At 39.8% G+C, this 16,939-nt stretch overlaps 1 protein-coding gene across 6 annotated transcripts in view; it reads right to left on the reverse strand.

Moving 5' to 3' along the window:
* The window catches only part of ACVR1 (activin A receptor type 1), a 231,441-nt gene that overhangs the window by 5,184 nt on the left and 209,318 nt on the right, over positions 1-16,939 (reverse strand). The window lies entirely within an intron of this gene.

The following is a 16,939-nucleotide window of genomic DNA, read 5'->3' on the forward strand; positions in this document are numbered from 1 at the left end:
CTCCCACAGAAAAAGATTATTATGGAGAAAGAATTAAATGCCAGTCAAATGAGAGGAGGAGAGTACAGTCTGCCAGACAGGTCCAGCAGTTAATTCTTATGCTATCTCGTGGGGGGGGGGGGGGGGAAGAGAGCAGCCCCATTACCTGACTAGTCTAAAGCAGGGAGCCTCCCATGCAGGAGGCTATCAGGGGTAACTAACTAGTGCCCCCTTCAATCCTTGTCCCCCTCCAAAAACAGTACATAAACAAAGCTTTCATAGGGCACCTACAGGAGAAGGGAGACATGAAAAACCAGGAGAAAAATGACAGAGTGGGAGGGAGACCAGAAGAGGAGACACATTGTCACATATTTGAGCAGAACAAAAATAAATCCACCTTTCTTTACACAAACAAAAAGCATTTCCAAGCAACAGGTTTCCAGAGCACAAAGGTCATTGCAAGTGTATCCACTATAGGCAGAGGCTAAAGAAAAGTCAGCCTCAAAAGCTTGCTGGAGATGACAAATTGTTTTGGTTTGAATGCAGAGCTAATGTCTGTTGAGCATATGGCAGATGACAACTATATGATGCTGATGCGGTGCCTATACCACAGGATCTTCAGAGGGGAAAATGGTCAGATGTTGGTGTCCTTCTGAGTCCAGATTCCTTCCCAGGTCTTCCCCTTGCATACTCCCTTTTGTCCCCAACCATGTCCTCACACTGAAGATCTTTACCGATACATAAAATATAGGATTTTAAACATGCACAAAAATGTTCATAAAGCAATTGAAATCACCCTCATTTCAGTTGGGATTTTATTAAAAAATATTTTATGACAGTAAAGGCACCGTAAAAATAAAGTTAAAAAGGGTTTTTTTTGTATATTTAAAAAAAATGGAGTCTCAGTCAAAGCTCACATTTGTTTTATGTTCATTTTATTTCTTTATCAAAATGTTTTTAACAAATTATGTTTTTGAAAGACTGATTTTATTAGTTTTATTATTCGGTTTATTTTGTATTAGTTTTTAGAATTTCATAACTACCTATAAATGTTTATTCTGTAAGCTGCCCAGTACTTGGGACGGCACAGCATATACATTTTGTAAATAAATAAATGCAGTCAAGTCAGTTTTCTGCTCTTCTGGAACTCTCTACTCTCCTCTGACCTCCTCACCTGGAATGAGGTAGTTTTCTCCTTTCTTCCCTTATGTAATCTTTATGTACTCCAGGCCTAGTTCTATACTCCTTGGAAGCCAGCAGGAGGAGCCAAGAGGAAAAGAGAACTCAGCATGCTTTAGCATGTTCATACTATTTAGCTTGCCCTTAGTAAATAGTTTCATATTAACACCAGCCCAAGGTAGATCTGAAAAAGCAAACTTTTACCAAGCGCTCACAAAATAGCATGGAGTATGAACATACCATGGCATGGATTTGGCAACCTCATTTGCATGGCATTCCTTCATTTGTAATCGTGGGCATGCAAATTTTAGCATACTCTCACCCATCATCTTTGTAGACCCCCTTTAACATGCATGTTAGGATCTTCCTACACAGCTTACCATTTTCTATTTATTTTCTATTTCCGTCGCCTAGTTAATACTGCAGTCATTCAACTCTTCATTATTTCCCTCTTAAGCTTAATGAAACCTGTACTTAAGTTACTGGTACCTATACTTAAGTTAATGACCCACGTACATATTTCTCATCTGTACATCGTTTTCCCTCTATTCTTATTTAATTTGTTTTTTACTTCATCTTCCTTCCTGCCTTGTCCCCTTCTCCTCCTCATCCCCTCATATTGTTAATTGTTATTTATTATTGTTAATATTTTTTTCATTTTTATTGTTACTGTATTTTCCACCTGAGTTCATTGTAAACCGGCATGATGTGCTTCACGAATGTCGGTAAATAAAAGTTAATAAATAAATAAATAATAAATAAATTTTAAGTGTGCACAAGAGAGCTATACCATACACATTAAATTTTATTGCATAGGTTGCACAGGATCCTTAATGCAAAGAAGAAAAAAAAAGCAGATATGCAATAAAGTAGGGAGAGGTGAGGTACCAATATGCACCAAACAGGAAAGGGATCTTGGGTGATCATATTTGATGATCTCAAGGCAGAGCAACAGCAAGTAAGCAAGAAAGGCAATCATGAAAGGCATCAAGCCCAGGGTGTCATACAGCCCTTTTGAGTCAGTTTGCAAACATGTGAGCTCAAAAGGGAAGGGGGCTCTAAAAGCAAACCTTGCCTGGGGCACCATTTTGTCCAGCAAGTGCTCTGTCTCAAGGTTGCAAAATGGTGCAGTAAAGCAGTGGAGATGTCTACAAGAGCGCATAAGGAGATAGCTAATAGAAAAAAATGCCTTTGTGCAAGCAATAGGTCAGACATCATCTGGTGCAGTGTCACGATTCTGGAGGCTGTGCATTCAAAAGAATATAGACTCTATGGAAAGACTATCAAAACAGTGCAAAATCTACATCAAAAGCACTATAAGATAAGACTTAAGGGCCAAAATAGATACAGTGGCTATAGAAAGTCTACACCCCCTTCCAAAATGTTCGTCTTTTGACGCCTTATAGCCTGAAGTACAATGCATTAAAATAGTGTTTTTTTCCATATATCCACACATCTTACCCCACAACTGTCCAGTGAAAAATATTTTCCAGAATTCCTTAGAAAATAAAGTAGAAATAAAAACATGGAATAGAGCTTCTTGGATGAGTGTCCACCTCACTTATACTTCTATAGCAATCCTAAATACTTAAAGTTCTGGTGTAACCAATCACCTACAAAAGACACACCAAGTGAATCGGCCCCATCTGCGTTAAAATGTACTAGTCAGATTACAGGATAAATTCAGCAGTTCCTGTTGATGTCCTCTGCTGGGTATTGCATTTTAACAATGAGCAGCAAGTTGCTGTCACGAAGAACTCAAGGCCAAATTGTTAGAAAGGCATAGATCTGGGGATGGGTACACATGAATTGCAGAATCCTTGAATATCCCTTGGATTATAGTCAAGATGATGATTAACAAATGGAAAGTATATGGCACCACCAAGACTCTGCCTAGATCAGGCTGTCCCTCCAAACTGGATGACCAAGCAACAAGGGGACGGATCAGGGAGGCAACCAATAGGCCACAGGCAACTGTGAAAGAACTACATGCTTCCATGGCTAAGAATGGCTGAAGTGCTTGTGACAATATTGCAAGCATTCCACAAATCTGGCAAGAAGGAAGCATTACACAAGAAAGCCCACTCTGAATTCTGTTTGAAGTACACAAAAGAACACGTGGGAGAATAATGTAGCCATGTGGCAAAACGTTTTATGATCTGCCAAAACTAAAATAGAATTTTTTGGCCTGAATGCAAAGCATTATGTTTGGCACAAACCCAACAGCACCCAGAGATCATCCCTACTATGAAAAACCCTGGTGGCGGCACCGTGTTATAGGGATGTTTCTCATCAGCAGGGTGTGGGGCACTTATTAGAATAGAAGGGATAATAGAGAAAAAGAGCAGAAAAGTTCTTGAAAAAAAAACAAACTTGTTGCCCTCTACAAGAAAGGTGAAAACTGAGTCAGAAAATCACTTTTCAGCAAAGTAATGATATGAAGCACAAAGCCAAAGCTATACTGGATTAGTTAAGAAACAAAAAGGTAAGTTCCCTGTCAGAGCCCCAATCTCAATCTAATTGAAAATCTGACACATGATGTGAAGATTGCTGTCCATCAACACTCCCCAAAGAACTTTACAAAACTGCTCAAGCTCTGTCAAGAAAAATGGTCTAATACTGACAAATCTAGATATTCAAAGATGGTGGAGACTAAGGCCGGTGTAAGAGTATTTAGCACCCAGGGCAAACCTCCAGTCATGTGCCCCCCTCCCTCCAACTTACCTCGAGCACAGCATTCCCTCCTACCAGCAGCAGTGGCTCCAGAACAGTGATCCCTTCTTTGGTAGTATTCGCGCTGGCACAGAACTCATCTGGGGCTCATGCTGGCAAGATTTTGCTGCCCCCAAAACTTTGGCGCTCTAGACGACTGCCTGGTTTTCCTAATGGAAGCACTGACCTTGGGTGGAGTCCTAACTCAACAGACTCACAAATGTAATAGCTGTCAAAGGTGTTGCCAAATAAGTATAGTTAAAGGAGAACAGAGACATCTAATTATTGGTTTTTAGTTTTGCTTTTTGGATATGCATATGCTTTGCCCCCCAATAAAACATTTTTGATCCAGAACGGTATGGTGTATAGTGTCCTGAAGGGTGGGTAAAAACTCATTTAAATGTATAAAAAACTCATATACTGACAACAAAATGTGAAAAACATTCAAGGGAATGTAGACTTTCAATAGCCACTGTATACCCTAGAGAGAAAAGAAGAATAAAATAGAAAGACACAAATACCTCTAAGCTATACACAACACAAAATCAAGAAAGCATTTTTTCAGGAAATTCTAGAACACTGGGTTATGCAAAGAGGCTCAAAGTGGGAAGACTTAGGAGTAATGTAAGAACATAAGATCTTGCCATGCTGGGTCAGACCAAGGGTCCATCAAGCCTAGCACCCCGCCTCCAACAGAGGCCAAACCAGGCCACAAGAACTCGGCAACCACCCAAACACCAAGAAGATCCCATGCCACCGATGCAATAAACAGCAGTAGCCACTCCCCAAACAAACCCAACCAATAGCTGTCAATGGACTTCTCCAAGCTGCTCTATTGTAGGGAGTATCGTTACATTTACTATACTTAGAGAGCTAGGCTGGTTATGGTTTAGGGGATGGGGCAAACCAGATGAGATCCTATGACTTGCAGTAATCCCGGATAAAGTGATCACATTGTGTCCGTAAGCTGAAGGCAGCTTGAAAGCCATGCCTTAATAGTTTAAATGTGTGGCGATCTGGGGCTTCTTTAATTATTTCACACAAAGAGCAGTATAGATGGTGAAGGTAAAAAAAATAGCATCAGGATTCCACAAAGCATGGGATAAATGTGACAGATCTTTAGGTAAGGAAAAGTGAAACTAATCTGGAGATCAAGAAGATTCTGTGGAATTGCAGTTAGTGTAACTGGATTTAAAAAAAAAAAAGGTTTGGATAAGTTCTTGGAGGGGAAGTCCATTAACTGCTATTAATCAAGTTTACTTATAGCTAAATTTTAAATCCCCTGCACAGAGGGGAAAATGGGAGTTAATCACGTGGCCGAGCCTTGCACGCACACTGTGCGCATCTTAGAAGAGGCCTAGCCGCGCACGTAACCCTTGTGCCAAGGGATCGCACGCTGGCAGCCTGCCAGCGCGCACAACTTACGCCAGCTCAGGAGCTGGAGTAAGTTCAAAACAGGGCCCTTCAAAAGGGTCAGGGAAGAGAGGGGAAGAGGTAGGGGGGGGGGGGGGGGGGGGGGGTAGGAAAGTTCCCTCCTAGTCTGCTCCTTAATTGGAGTGGACTTGGAGGAACCCATCACAAGGGGAAAACATATATATATGATATCTGTAAACTTAAAATAAATCCTAATCTAACATGGGCTATTACTTATATTCTTTCTTCAGTTTGATCAATTGGATGCATTTATATTTACCATCTCAACTGAGATTAACAGAACAATCACTCAAACTGAATTTCTACATTTCCTCCTCCACCCAAGTTAAAATTTTAATATGGCAAGATGTTTTTAATCTATGCCCAATAGCGATGCCCAGAGAATAATAGCTAAGTCTACAAGCTACTTCAAACTACATCATAACAAAAATGGTATTATGAATGATATGTCCCCTTTTTCTTTACTGACAAACACTGGAGGAGACAGAAAATTTCTTTACAATGATTATGCGAACTGTAGTCCCATTAATTATTTTTTCATAATGTATTTCCATCTCCTGGCAAGAATATTGACCAATATTAATTCTCAAGACAACAATAGCGGATAAGTACCACTGAACAATGTAAAAACTGAAAATTAGAGAGACTGTTAATCATCAGAGTATAATGCTGTGTATCTGCTGCTGGGGTTGCCATGATAGCATCCAGTCATTCATGACCTGTGCGACATCATTTCCATGGGTTCTTTAAACCACTATGGACACCAGAGTGCCTCGGTGAAGCTTCATGCCAGCTTGGCTTCCCACTATGCTCTCTGCATTGCTGACATGCTTCCCTTCCACCTGAGCCAGCCATCCTCAACTGTCACTGGGGTTGCCATGATAGTGTCCCATCATTCCCTGCCTGACTGACAGAGTCTGTTTGGGCTCTTTAAGCTGCTGTGGATGCCGGAGTGCCTGGATGAAGCTTCTTGCCAGCTCTCTTCTCACTGTGCTCTCTGTATTGCTGACCACTCCCCATCACCTGAGCCAGCCATTCTGATCTGCCGCTGGGGTTGCCGCGATAGCATCCAGTCGTTCCCTGCCTTAGTGACAGCTGAACCCACCTCCTGAATAACAATCTGCATGGGCTCTTTAAGCCAGTATGGATGTCACAAACACCCGGCACTGGGACAGTGTTCGCCTCATCACATACCGAAGTAGTGCAACAAAGTAGCTCCTTCGTGCAACCAAGGATTCCAGGAACTTTGCATCATATTATTGCTTCTCCTGGCAAGTCATTTTCATGGGGTTTTTTTATCCTTTCCAATCCCTGTCATTATGGGTAATTGGCCGATATAATAATATATTTCAAAAGCATTACAGAAACACTACTAGATTACTTTTCTGTTTATCAGTATGTAACATGTCTCAGCCAGCTACTTTTCTTGAACAGCCTTTATGCGTTTGTCTCATTAATGCTCATTCGCTAAGATATAAGATCCTTATTATTATGATGATCTTTTAATTGAAGAAAACTTGGCTGTTTTACGTATCCCTGAGTCATGGCTTTTTGAAACGGACCATGCTTTGCTTTCTTAGCTGTGCCTTGACAATTTCAGTTTTTCCCCCAAAACAAGGTGTAAAAAGCAGGCTGGTTTTTAAATTATTTTAAAGAAATATATCACTTTCAATGATTAACTTGGACATTGAGAACCATATGAAGCACTATTTGTTGTTGTTAAAAAATAGGGCATTTGTCTTTTTTTTTTTTATTATTTTTTTTACTGCCCTCCTGGTTTGTTAGAGAACAATTATGTCCTAGTAATTGAAAACCTCAATGATATTCAATTAGATTTGAACCAGATTATAGTTTTGGGTGATTTCAGTTTACATGTTGACTCTACACACCTTTTTCTCCAGCCTGTGAAGTGATTTATTTTATTTTTGGGCATGATATATGCTTTAGAATGGGATCAAGTTGTTCTGGGCCCTATCCATATTTTAGATCTCATTTTTATGAGTTAGTTTTTCACAACTTTTTAAGAGTAATTACTAAAATTCCTTTATCAGATCAAGTTTAAGTGCAGACAAATTGATACTGAGTGGTTTCCTGGGATTAGTTAACTAGGATTTTTAGAAGTTGCATCTGTGGTATCAGTTGGCAAGAATCTTTAATATCTGTTCTTGATGAAATTGCCCCATATTTCAGGAGAAACCATCTAGCTCCTTGGGACTTCAATGATTTGAAAGTTTTGAAGCCAGGCCTACACCATCTGGAACAATGTTGGTGCAAGACCTTGTTTGTGAGCGACCTTAATAAATACAATTTGAATAATTACAGGAATGAAATCATCATTGCTAAGAAGGCTTTTATGTATAAATCTATTCAGGATTCTGGAAACCATCTCAGAGAGCTATTTCAGATTGTGAAAAAATATACTGCCTCTAATCCTGACTCTAAAGCTGAGTCTACTCAGGCTGGCTGTCTCGTCTCTCCTGAACAGTTTGCTTTTCAGTTTTTGAAAAAAAAAAAAAAAAATTAGTACTATTTGTGCCACTTTTAACCCAAGTGCTATGCCTAAGAAATCTATGGAATCAGATATAAAACCTCTATGGGAAGAATTAGATTTTATTTCCTCAAATTCATTCAAGTGGTAAAATCAATGAGGGTTACCAACCGCTTTTTAAATATATGTCCAGTAGCTGTTTTTAAATTAACAGCTAACATTGCTCTTCCACTATGAGATTTGGTTAACTCTTTAAAAAGAAGGTAATCTTCCAACACTGCTCAAACAATTAGCTGTACGCCCAGTACTAAAAAAGCCTAACTTGGACCCTAATGATAACTATAGATTCATTTCAACTAATATGTTTTTAGCCAAGGTTATTGAGGCTGTGGTTTACAAACAACTGCAAAACTTTCTATCTGAACACAATATATAGGATCAGTACCAGTTTGATTTTAGGCCAATGCTCCATGGAAATCCTTCTTAGATCGAACCTGGAATACACTGATTAGAGGCTTTGATCAAGGCAAAGAATTTATTTTGGTCTTATTAGACCTTTCATCTTTTTTGACACCATTGATCACAAGATTCTTGTTCAGCGCTTACATGAAACAGGTACTGCTGGTTCAGTTTAGTCCTGGTTTCACTCCTCTCTCTCAGGATTTCTTTAAGGATCCTCACTATCAGCATTATTATTTAACATTTACTTGAAGCCAATCTCATAACTGCTCTCTGATTTACAACTACTGTATTCCATTAACGCTGACAATATTCAGTTCTTTTTCTAGTTTCATTCTGATGTAAATACCTCTTTGGGTTTTTGATCCATTTATATGAAAGTGGTAAAACGATGGCTTTTTCATTATAAAATTGAGTTTAGTAGCATGAGCCAGTGTCTATCTTCAACTTTCCCATCCATCTTTCACTTCGTAGGGACTGTTATCCCTTCTGTTAAAGTGAAGAATTTGGGCGTAATATTGGATGAACTTTCTATCAGACTGTAAATCAAAGATGTAGTAGCAAAAGCATATTTTACACTCTGTATATTGAGGAAAATTAAACCATACCTCGAGCCTATTGATTTTAGAATTATCCTCCAGACCCTTGTCCTTAATGGGGCATACTATTGCAACTCATTCTACCTTAGGCTCCCTCATTATGCTATAAAAAGCTTTACAAGTAGTCCAGAACTCTGAGTCACGCATTCTGATTAGGACATCAAGATATGAACATATCTTGCCAGCTCTCTATGCATTGCACTGGCTTCCTATGGCATGGAGAGTTTATTTAAAGTTTTTTGGTTTGGTTTTTTTTTATAACTATTTATTAAGATTTTTAAGGCATACATCAAAGAGGAAGACTCCTCAACAACATGCAAAGAAAACAGGATTTCCATAAGGAAACAAATAAAAAGAATAAATTGAGTTACAGATTGTAAATCAGCATAAAAATGACAGCTGAAATTCTCCAACAATATATATATTAAAGTACACAAAAATAGTAATTAAGCATCTTCCAAATATTCATGATATGGACCCCCAGATACAGACATATTTTGCATGTTCATTCTTGAGGTCAAAGCGCAACAACTCAATGTCAGTGATGTTTCTAATCTGTGACTTCCAGTATTCAATATTATGGCTGGTCTTCCAAAAGGTAGCCACAGTGAACCTAGCTGCCAAAAGCAGCTGTCCTGCCAATGCTCTATATTTAACTGGTATCAATGAATTATTCCAACAGCCCAGTAACCACAATTCAGGAGTCATCTGAACAGGGACCCCTAGAATATCAGCAACTTCCTGGGTGACTTACTTCCAGAAATTACTGGCCACTGGATAGTACCACCACATGTGAATATAAGAATTCATCTGACTACACCCTCTCCAGCACAGAACCCCAACATTTGGAAAATATTTAGAATAAAAGATAGGGATACGATAGTTCAGTCCTTTTAGCACAGATAGAAATGTGATGTGCTAAATTCCATATACACTTCCAGGCCCTATGATCAAGCATTACATTTAAATCAGTATTCCATGCATCTATTATAAATTGTAGCGTTTCTTTCCCATATTTACCAAGAAGAATGTCCATATATATGAGGGAAACGCCCTTCTTGTAGGCATCGGGATCACTCATAAAAAAAATCTCCAGCCCATCAAGTTCGCGCAGCATCTTAGTCAAATCAAATTTACTCGCTTTACGCCCCCCTTTAATTGAAGACAGGAAGCACGAGAATGGGGAGGTAAGTCATGTTCATCACAAAAAGACTGATATGTAGCAAACCACTCCTCATCCCATAGTTGGACAACATAAACAAGGCCATTATCCCTCCAGTCCTTAATGGTTGAGGAAAATGTACAGGCTGAAAGATTAGGATTTTCATATATAGGAGCACATTCATTCGCCCTAAAAACGTAAATACTTGACGCCATATTTGAACGGTATGAGCTATCATGGGGCTCTTCTACTGATGGGAGGATCTCGCGGCAAAAAGGGCAATACCCCTAAGTTAACCGCTTCAGCCTGAAACTTTTCCAGGTGCAGCCAGGACTCCTCTCAGGCTCCCGATCAGACTTTCATAAAAATAAGTCTAGCTGCCCAATAATATATCCGAAGGTGAGGCAGAGCCATGCCACCCTGCAACTTGGGCAACCAGAGATGTCTCAGTCCTATCCGGGCTTGTTTACCTTGCCAAACAAATTTCAGAATACATTTATTCAAATCCTTAAACATGCTAACTGGCACCGAACATGACACGTGCTGAAACAGATATAAAAGTTTTCGAAGCAGGGACATTTTGAGTAGATTGATTCTGCCCATCCAGGAAATGGTTAAATGTTCCCAATCTGCATTTTTTGTTTTATTTGGGATATTAAAGGGATATAGTTATTAGCGTAAAGATCTTTAAAAAGCCCTTGAAATAAAAAATCCCAAGGTATTGAAACGCATGTTCAACCTCCTGGAAACCCGTAAAAGATTCTGAACTACCATTTTTGGATCTAGCAAGAACATTTCAGATTTTTCAAAATTAACTTTAAGAGCCATACAACAATAGGAGATCTAAAACGAATGGCCCAGATGTTGTAGGGGATATCATATAAGTGAGTACATCATTTGCATAGAGGGAATTTTTATGAGCCCTGCCCCCAATTGAAACCCAGAGATACCAGAGTGCTGTCTAATAGCAGCTGATGGCCAAGTCAAATAGCAGGGGAGACAGTGGGCATCCTTGCCTTGTACCTCTGGCAAATGTCAAAAAAGGGGGAAAAGAGACCCATTGATACTCAAGTGAGCTCTCTGTTTCTCATATATATCCTTAACCCAGGCAAGAAATCAAGCGGGTATACCAGCTCTATCCATGACCGCAAATAAAGGCCAAGTTAGGCAGTCAAATGCCTTTTCAACATCTAGTGAGATAACAACCCCCAATATGCCCTTCTCTTTGGCCAGGTGCAGGAGATTAAACAACCTCCCAGTATTGGACGTGGAGTTTCCCCCCTTCACAAATCCAACTTGGTCAGGGTGCATCAGATGCGGGAGCAAAGCCTCAAGGCGGAGCTGTTAACACCTTAGCAAGTATTTTTATGTCTGAGTTAAGTAAAGATATCTGCCTGTAAGACCCACACTCCAGGGCATTCTTCCCCTTTTTGTGAATGAGTGATATATTAGCATCGGCCATGGTGCCTTGTGACTGCCCTGCTTCACCTGCCATGTTAAATACTATCAGAAGGTAATGAGAAACATGCAACGGAGTTTTTGGGAAAAAAAAAAAAAAATCAATACCCATCCGGGCCCCGGCATTTTCCACTTGGTAAGGCTTTAAAGCAGCCTGTATTTCTAGTAATGATATAAGCTCAGCCAATATTTCCCGTTGGGCCTCAGGAAAGGAAAGTAAATTATCCAGAAACCTATGAATCTCAGGTACAGGGTACTCACCAGGCCCTTTATATAGTTCAGAGAAGTATTGTACAAAGGTCTCCTCTATCGCATGAGACTTAGCAGTAAGTTCTTCCATTAACTGTTTTATTTGGGCTATGTGAGATTTACAAGCTCCGCTTTGCCACTCTGGCCAAGAAAGACCCAGGCTTATCCCCATATTCGTAATATATGAGTTTAGTATACTTCAAGGTCTTCCCGATCTTATTTCCAGTGTTTGCAACTGCTGTCTACATTTATCCAGGGCTGCAAGAGTTCGATGTGACCCAGCACGCTTATGCTGGAGCTCTAGATTCCGAATCTTGGCTAGCAATGTAGATTCCTCCTTCTTTCTTTCCCATTGAATATGACTGTCCAAGCTAATGAGTTTACCCCAACAAAAGGCTTTAAATGTTTCCCATCTCAATATGGGCATGCAATCCTCTTCAGGGTATGGAGATCGAATTATGCTACAGCCTCTTTAATGAGATCAGGGAAGCGCCTATCTCCTAGAAGAGTAGTATTAAGTCTCCAGGTATGAGGTTTAAAGAGAGCAGGTTCCAAAGTTAAGCAAAGCTCCACTGGGTAATGATCAGAAATAGTACAGGACAGTATTGCACTACTATCCAAATTAGACAACAAATTTGGAGTGCATAAGAAAAAATCTATCCTGCTATATGACCCATGCGTGGGGGGGAATAAAATGTATCATTTTTTCCCTGTTATGTAAATGCTGCCAGGCATCTAAGTTGAAATGTAGTGACAAGATCCCGGAATCCTAGATTAGGAGGAACGTGAGAGCGAGATTGGGAAGTCTTATCAACCAAAAGGTCAGGACTAAGATTCCAGTTCCTGCCCACCCATAAATGCTCAAACCCAAGCATTGCTATTTTATCTGTAAGAGTATGAAAAAACTCTGATCATTACTGGGTGCGTATACATTCACTAATATAATTGGTACAGTGTAATAAATCCTCAATAATAATAATAAATCTGCCACTCACATCTGCTAGTGAAAGGCAAACAACCAAGGGCAAATTTTTATGAATATGCATACATACCCCTCTACTCTTAGAATTATACAAAGAGTAATAAAGTTGCCCTACCCAGCCAACCTGCAGTTTTTCATATTCTAAGTCTGTCAGATGGGTCTCCTGCAACATCAGAATTTGAGTCTTACAGTGACTAGCCAAATTAAGAATGTGTTTGCTTTTAACTGGAGAAGAGACAGCAAACTGTCATAGCTCTAAAAAACGAACACACATTTGAAAATAATTTCTGCGAGTGCTCAGCTCCTGGGCTAGAGTCCCAAAAACACCAGCCATGATTGAATTCTGCAACTCATATAAGTAACAAGGAAAAATGGTGAAAATATAATGTTCAGCTGTCAACACTTCCACAGCTTGTATTATGTATAGGAAAGAAATTGTAAACCGTGTCATCCTCCACTGGATCAAAGATTCCTTTAAAACTAGACTTGTCCACACCTCGTCCCAACTCCCCCTTCTGAACCAACAACCAATCCCACCCCCCACAATTCAAATATGACCCCTCACCAAATCAGAACTTCCCAACCAGCCTCAACAATCCCCTTTCCCCATTCACACAAACCCTCAATTCCCAGACTCTAGACCTCATAGCCCCTCGGTGGAAAACAAATCAGGACCGAGAAGGCAGTCCACTCACCTCTTCAACCCCTACCCCTGGTAAGCCAACCCTATCACTAAGCCCACCCCACATTTTATCCCAGGAACAATTGCCAAGCCACCCTGCCAGGTACGTAAATACAACAGAGCTATCATATTAATTAAAACCACATTAGAGTACAAAATTCAGCAAAACTGTTGAAATTAATAGGTCAACGAGGGAGCGCTCATGCAATCATGTAGTCAGAGCATGTAAAGAAAAGGAAAACAGACACATAAAAAGGGCCTCCCTGCTGCAATCTGGAAGAAGTTCACAACGCATCCCATGATGCTGAAGCATGTCGATATTTAGAGCTTCCATACTGCAGGTGAAAAGAAGAAAAAAAAGAAATAGAATTAGGCCTGCGCCACAGGGGGAGAAGTAAGCCCAAGGATACCCCTCACAGTGCTGGTGTGCCGCAAGATCAAAGAGCAAACCCACAGAGTAATCATCACTAACCAGCTTCTTGGCGCAAGGTGGCCTAGTGGCTCCCCTACCCACCAGCAACAGGCGCTATCGAGGACTAGGACAGACCTTCTGCAAGAAAGCAGAAAAAAAGGGAAGCAAAAATGTTAAAAGTAGAGAAACAAAATATTGCTCTGGAACACAGGATAGCCTGGCCACTACTCACTGCAGTAAGAATTCTTGGATTCAGAAACATCTCTGTGCTGAGAAAACATAAAACTCAAAAAAGACACAGCACTTAAGTCCCCTTCAAGACTCCTGCCATAGTTCAAGAGCTTCACAGTGTATAATTCCCCCGAACACTCACAATGCCCTCATTTCCGCTCTATCTAACTGGAACGCTTGTTGTCCTGAAGCCACTTTTCTGCCGCTGCCACAGTATCCAGGATAACTGGCTGGCCATTTCTTTTGACCCAGAGACAGGCAGGATACAACATGGCATATTTATAATCCAGACGTTGTTGTACCCGCTTAACCTCTCCGACGTCTTGTCGCCGCCTCTGTAGTTCATTAGAGAAATCTTGAAATATCATAATACGGGAGTCCTGAAATTTAATTTCCTGAAGCCCTCCAGCCGCATTTTTCTTTTATCACAGAAATTATGTAATTTAATAATTACAGCTCTGAGCCAACCTTCCGCCATTGGGGCCGACAGACATGTGATTGTCTCTTTTGATTTTAATACAAGGTTGGTTACCTTCGAGCTGCAAAATGCTAGGCAACCATTTTTCGAAGAAGTCAACTGTATCAGTTCCTTCTGTTTTCTCAGGGACTCCGAACACACGAATATTTCCTTGATGCAAGTGGTTTTAGAGCTCGTCTATTTTTTCCATCGTCGAATTATGCCGCCGTTCCAGGAGATCTATTTTAGTGCCAGCCGTGGTAAGGGCCATTTCTATGTCCACCATATTTTTCGAGCTTGGTCGCGACATCCTGCACTGCCTCCACTAATTGAGCCATTTTATCCACGACGACAGCTAAATGGTTGTCAAGCTTAGCAGAGATATTTTTCAGCAAACTCCTCCATCCAAGCACGGTTAGAGGCCACCTCGTCACAGGCCTTGTGGGGCAAGTCAGCCATTTCCTCTTCAGAAGCGGGGTCACTAGCCTGCTCCAGCCTAGCAGCCCCATGTTTCTTGATAGATTTCTTAATTGTTGTGGCCTGATCCACCCATAACAGCAAGGATCTCTTGCTAGTATCTTTATTCAGTGACATGTCCCAAAATTAATTGCGCTCTATAGCTGGATGAGTATAAAAACGGCAAGAGCTCCAGCGGAACACTGCCTCCTCTCCTACATCATAACTGGAAGTCAGCCATTTAACGTTTTTGATACTGGTGTTAGAGCTCTCAGCAATGAAGTGCCCCTTTGTGTCAGCTCACTTAAAAAATATCATCCCACAATGACATCAGCTAATAAATTACTCCTAGACACCCATAATCCCCGGCTAACTAGGCTACACAATTCAAGAGACAGGATGCTTTCCTACAATGACTCCAATACTGTGGAATAGGCTCCCAAAGTTTGTGAAAAAAAACCATGTAAACATTTTTTTTTAGAAAATAGCTTGCAAAGGCCTTCAGGATGATGTAACTACTTATTTATGCTGCACAGTTTTTATTCCTTTTATTGATTTTACTATGTTTACAATGTTTTGTATTTTAATTTTCATTGTATAGCTTTATTTATATTATAAATGTTCCTTTGTAAGCTGCTTAGGACTTTGGATTTATCGGAGTATAAATGTTTAAAATAAATAAATGATGGTCTCTCTTAGCAGGTAGAATAGGTAGATAGATATGTTTTGAAGTAGTGTATTACAATTTTCTACCTATGTAATTGAATGTAAGTAGCATACTATATGAAAATCTCATGGAATCAGATTTAATTAAAAAAATTGGTATATAGAGGTGTATGGAGAGAGAGCGAGAATGTGTGTTTTGGTGACCATTTTTCAACTGGCAGAGTATGTAAAGAAAATTCTAGTGGCATTGCCTTATTTCTCTTCTCTGTTTAGATATCCATCCGCACTGAGGTCTTTTTATGTTTGGTCAGTTATGTTTATATCAAAGATGTCCTCCTCCTTTTTACATATAGTGTTATGACTGGCGTCTTTTTGCTAGTTGGTTCTTATTTAATAATGCTGCTTTAATGAAAAACCTTTTGCAAAAAAAAAAATAAAATATATATATATCATAGCATAGTTGTAAATAAAAACAAAGCATGTAACACTTGTACATGCCTAGGGACCTTTGTTTTCAGTTTTTTTTTAATTTTTTCCAGGAAATTTATCAGTGGTTATAATAAACAAAAACAAGAGAATCAGTGGGAAAAAAATTGCTTTTTTCCCCCTAATGGAATAAATTAAAATCCAGTTGTTGATACAAGCATATAGTGCTCAACTTAGGTAACAGACAACCAGAATGAGTATGTGTATATCTATGTTCCCAGGAAACATTGCATGACTTCACCAACTGCACTCTAACTGTTGGGTGTGCTGCAGCCATCTCAAACTGCAAGTCAGCTGCAGCAAATACAGCAGATAAAATGTGAGTGGCAGACTGGCACATCTTCCACAGAAGATTAGTAATTACCTCAGATAACTCAACTTTACTAAGAATGGATAGGTTCAGTCTCCAAGTCCTTTCAGAAGGCAAAAGCTGAAATATATTACGTGATAATGAAATTGGGCTGTGATCAAAGATGGGGCAGTATAGAATGTCCTCATCCTCTACCTGTTCCTCTATTTTTTTCTGAACAAAGAAACAAGTCCAACCTGCTATATCAATGATTCTCAACTGAGTCTTTGGGATACACCTAAACAGTCATATTTTCAGGATATCCTTAATGAATATGCATGAGAGCTATTTGCATGCACTGCTCCATTGTACGCAAAGCTTTCTTATGCATATTCATTATGGATATCCTGAAAACCTGAGTGGCCAGTTGTGACCTAAGGACTGGGTTGAGAACTCCTGTGCTATATGAATTGTGAACCTATAAAAAAAAAAGTGTAATTTCTGTTTACCTTTAATCCCCCCATTGATCCTCACCCACCATCCCACAACTTCCATGTAG

The sequence above is a fragment of the Rhinatrema bivittatum genome, chromosome 6, assembly GCF_901001135.1.
Source record: "Rhinatrema bivittatum chromosome 6, aRhiBiv1.1, whole genome shotgun sequence".
NCBI classification, from domain to species: domain Eukaryota; kingdom Metazoa; phylum Chordata; class Amphibia; order Gymnophiona; family Rhinatrematidae; genus Rhinatrema; species Rhinatrema bivittatum.